Source organism: Monopterus albus, unplaced genomic scaffold, assembly GCF_001952655.1.
Source record: "Monopterus albus unplaced genomic scaffold, M_albus_1.0 scaffold67.1, whole genome shotgun sequence".
Lineage (NCBI taxonomy): Eukaryota > Metazoa > Chordata > Actinopteri > Synbranchiformes > Synbranchidae > Monopterus > Monopterus albus.
Genome location: NW_018127947.1, coordinates 121,474 through 126,151, shown reverse-complemented (window position 1 = coordinate 126,151; position 4,678 = coordinate 121,474). Strand labels below are relative to the sequence as shown.

The 4,678-nt window shown below is 43.5% G+C and overlaps 1 protein-coding gene across 1 annotated transcript in view; it reads left to right on the top strand.

Annotated features, from left to right (window-relative positions):
- Positions 1 to 1,454: 1,454 nt before the first annotated feature.
- thrab (thyroid hormone receptor alpha b) overlaps positions 1,455 to 4,678 on the top strand; it is a 95,324-nt gene continuing 92,100 nt past the window's right edge. Inside the window, exon 1 of the mRNA XM_020604641.1 lies at positions 1,455 to 1,861. The gene's annotated coding sequence lies outside the window, so the exon portion shown is untranslated. The remainder of the gene's footprint in view (positions 1,862 to 4,678) is intronic.

The window sequence follows — 4,678 nt, the reverse complement described above, 5'->3', positions numbered from 1 at the left end:
TATATATATATATATATATTCACTTAGCCTCATGCTGACAGATGCCTCAGCTACACTGACATCAGTAGATGTTTTCAGAATGAAGATGTCAGCGTGCAGCCTGTATTAAGCAATTACAGTAATTACTATATGGTTCAAGAGCGAAAGATGTTTTTCCAGCTGCTGTTTTATACTTTTTTTATATTATCTCTCAACTTAAGCTGGAATGCAGATATGATGATGGAGGAATATTATCCACTTCTGTCTCTCCAGCCATAGATTTGCTGGTAGGTAGCCATTACATAAGGGAAATGATGTGAAACAAACCAGGAGTAATTTAGACTGATCAACCTGATCCACCCTGCTTACAGTTAGCTCATGATGACCACCATGTTGCAAAGCTTTGCTTAAAAATTACATTAATATTCAATATGTACTACAAAATAGCTGTCACAAATTAAGCAACATTATATTAAATACAAAGAGAAGTTTATTGCTTTCTTTACTAATTGTCTTTGAAATAGTAGGTATGAAGTCAAATGTCATATGTGCCACAGGATGGCACGCCCAGTGTGTTGTTTTAACTGTAGGGCTGCAGCTAATTATTTTCATTATTGTCAGTTTTTTATTCATGGATTCTTCAGGAAGCAGTGAAAATTGCCTGTTACAGGTGTTCTGAGCTCAAGGTGACCTCTTCAACTAGTCAATCGTAACAACATTAACTACCTACATCTCTGGTGGTTGACTAATCATTAAGACATTTATCAATTCTCATTTTATAGCCTCACAGTTTTCATTCCCTCACTGTACACCTAGTGTCTTTGGTTTGGACCAGATCTGGTCAGCTCCCACATTTTTCACTGTATTCACATATTTTAGTGCCTAAATGAATAACTGACTAAAGGATAATTGGCTGAGTAATCAGTAATAATGGCTGGCTGCAGACATATCGCAAATTGCTTATTTTGTATGAAGTCCAGAGATATTCAGTTTACAATGATTTCCTCAAATATGAGAAGTTGGACCTTGGTAATGTTTGGCATTTTGCTTGATTAATGACTTCAGTCAATGATCAATAAACAAAGCTGTTCAATAATCTCTTGGTAACTGACTCAATTAATTGGCTAATTATTTTAGCACTAATCGGAAATACTGATTAATCGGTTGATCATGCATTGATGTAAAACATCTCAGATTTGTCCTTGATCAATTACTTAAATTGTTAATAGACAAAAAGAATTTTCAGTTTTCTGTTTCCTGACTACTGGTAGTGGTGGAAGAAGTATATTTAATTGTCCAGTCGTCTCCCCTCATTTCTATCTACCTCAAACAAGGTGGACTGATCTGGCGTTCCCAGGGGGGGCGCAGTGATGATGAAGCCAATAAATACGGACAGCAGAGGATGTCAGGCATTTCTCCCACCGTGTGTGTGCGTGCGTGTGTGTATGTGGTGGCCCTGCAGAGAGCGGTAGATAGTTTGGATAGGCGCTCAGGCAGCCGAGCGCTGCCCTTACTGTACTCTACATAAGCGGAGGGAGGAGCGACCGTGTAGGATTTCTTTTTTGGTTCTTTCCCCTCTGTCGTTGCAACTCATCCAATCGCATCTGGAAGATAGCAAAAGGAGAAACAAACTACTCGCTTTAACGCAAAAGCTTTGTGGGAAGGTGGACGAGGAGCGAGCTGTGCGCGCTGGGAGCAGCACTGACGGTACGAGGCGCAGCAGCTTGGCGAAGGAGCGGGCTCGGAGCGAGGGGTCGCGTTGCCATCCAGCGCTGCTGCTACACTTGTGCAGAAGCCGGAGGAGTCCCGCTGACTTTCTCTCGTTTTATTGCTCCAATAACCTCCCATAACTGGTGTCCAGAGCACGTGGGGGTAACCGATGGTGAGTGTCCTTATCAAGCGTCTACCCGCACGATGTCCACGGCGTGGTGTGCACGCCGTTTACACCGTGCTAGCTTCAGTATCCTGTGCTGGTTTGACAGATCAGGTCAGATCAGCAGCCGAGATACAGACGGGCTGTACTGTGCAGGAGGCTGGGTGTAATCCTGCTGACTTGTGCCATTCCGCCACCACCGTAGCGCCCCGGTTGGCGGAGGTTGTCACTTTGCAGACGCACACTGCCGGACATAACTGTACGGTGGGCACGGTGCCTTTTTGGTGTACTCTGCCTGCTATGTGCTGCACACAGGCCCGAAGTTGGATTTACGCCCGAGTCGCTCTGGCTCGGTCCAATCATGCGTGTGCACGCACACATCCACAGGGCAGAAAGACTAATTGATTAAGATCACTAGCTGCAATACACCCATAAAACTCCCATGGGAAACTTTTAATGTTTTTGCCCTCTGTATGTGATCTGACACTAGTTTCCCCCCTTTTCTCCTGAAAGTCTTGTAGAAGTGACTGTTTCATTTGTTTACCTTCTGAATCCTTCTGAACGCATGTCACTGTGTGCACTGGTTCATTTGGATCATTAACATAATTCATGCATCTCTGGAAATAGAGTTGGTTGTTGTGTCTGAGGGGTGGCACAGTGGAGCAGTGGTTAGTGCTGTCACCTTAAGGCAGGCTCGCTTCCTGGCCGACCTGGGTCCTTTCTGTGTGGAGTGTGCATGTTCTCCCTGTGCCTGCGTGGGTTCTCTCCGGGTCCTCCGGCTTCCTCCCACAGTCCAAAGAAGACATGCAGCTTAGGTTGACTGCTGACTCTAAATTGCCCTTGGAGTGTGTGTGTGTGTGTGTGTGTGTGTGTGTGTGTTTGTTTGTTTGTTTACATATCAGTCCTGTGATGGACTGGTGACCTGTTCTGGAGTAAGCAGTATAGATAATGGATGGATGGATGAATGTTGTTTGAGGGTCCCTGTGATCTCCACAGGGTTCATTTGTCCATCTTGTACTTTAATGCTGATAGCAGCTGTGGCTCAGGGGGTAAAGAGGTCATCTCCCAGTTGAAAGGTTGGCAGTTCAATTCCCTTCACATGTCAAAATGTCCTTGGATAAGACGATGAACCACTTGTTGCCCTTGTTGGTCAGGCAGCGACTGACAACGCTGCAATCGGTTAAAATAATTTCCCCACTGGGATTAATAAAGTATAATGAAAGAAATGGCCACTGCAGCCCAGATGATTGGTATCTGATTTGATTGGTTGATGTGAATCAAAAACTGCCAATACCAGGACAGACTGTTCCAGTGAGAACAATGTGCTTTGCATTAAAGCTGTCAGGACTGGGTATGAAATTACCACAGATGCTGTGACTCATTGTGCAAAAATTACCCCATGTGGTTTAGATGAGCATGCCCATTTACTGCTGTACAACTCAATACAATAGGATGTACTTTTTGATCAAAGACTGCATTGCCTGGGGAGCCGCCTCAAAATGATTGCTCTGATTATAAAGGAGCTGAAATGGTAAATGTTGCCAAGAAACATAATAACAGAGCCTGATGTCCCAGAGCCCTGACTGCTGACAGGCTGCTCAGACACAAATTACCTTTTCACCGTGTGAAAATCCCCAGTGAAAATAATCCTGGTGCATGAATGAGCACATCACCGGAATAATGGTGACAGTTTGCCGTGTGCAGTTGTTTGTGTGTCACTATATTACAGTGCTGTAGTAATTAAATCACTCAATGTAAGCACTCTGCTCATTTTCAGGGTCTTGTTCCTCCCTTGTGTTTCTTTCCACAGTACAATCTTGTGCTGTGCTGATAGAAAGTGACAGTCTAAGAGCTTTATACTGTTGATACCATCCATCTGGCAACAGAGACGGTCCTTTGGCACCATCCATCCATTATCTATACCGCTTATTACTAAACGGGGTCATGGTGGGAGTACCCAGAGAGGCACAGGGAGAACATGCAGATTCCAGGTTGGCCCGGGCTCGAACCTGGAACAATCTTGCTGTGAGGCAGCAGAGCTAACAACCGCGCCACTGTGTTACCCACTGAGGTTTATTTTAAAAGGAGGCACGTATAGTTTCTTCCATCAACATGGTAGCCAGTGAAACCTTTAAATAATTAAGAATGGTAGACGTCTAAATGATTAGACTTCTGATGTCTTTGCAAACTTTAAATGGCTTTAGTATGAAGAGTAAAGCAGGCAGAAAACCTCCTTCTTAAAGCCTTTCTCAGTGTAGTCTCAAAGAAATTAAACTACCAAACAGATTATCTGTATACTTTAGTTGTTGTTGGACTTTGTTTTACATAAAGATATTTTTCATTAACCTCAAAAAGTGCTGCCAAAGCATCTGGAGGTTTTTGTGCACCAATGTGATTGTTTCTGTCATTACTGTGTAAATGTATGTGATGTGAAACCACTGCAGCGTCTTAGGGATTTATACAAAAGCTAATTTAAGTCACATCACCTGGTGTGGCCCCAGAAGCCCACTGTCCATTAATCATTAGCCATCTGTTTAAATCAGTGTGCTCTCCCTGGGTTGATTATTAGCCACAGCCAAATTTAACATTCAGGTATGAGCGCAGAATACAGTTTTAGCCATGAAGAGAGCAAAAGCCTGTGTCATTGAAGGAACTCGGATGATTAATGAGCTGAAACTAAAACTCATCCAACATTTTGTTGATGCTTTCTCACACCTTATTTATCCTTTTACTGGCATTAATGTTTCCATACGTAGAAGGAAAGCAAAGAGGGAATACTGGCTTTGCTACTGACTGAGCAGTTTAAGAGTGTTGTACAAGGTGTAG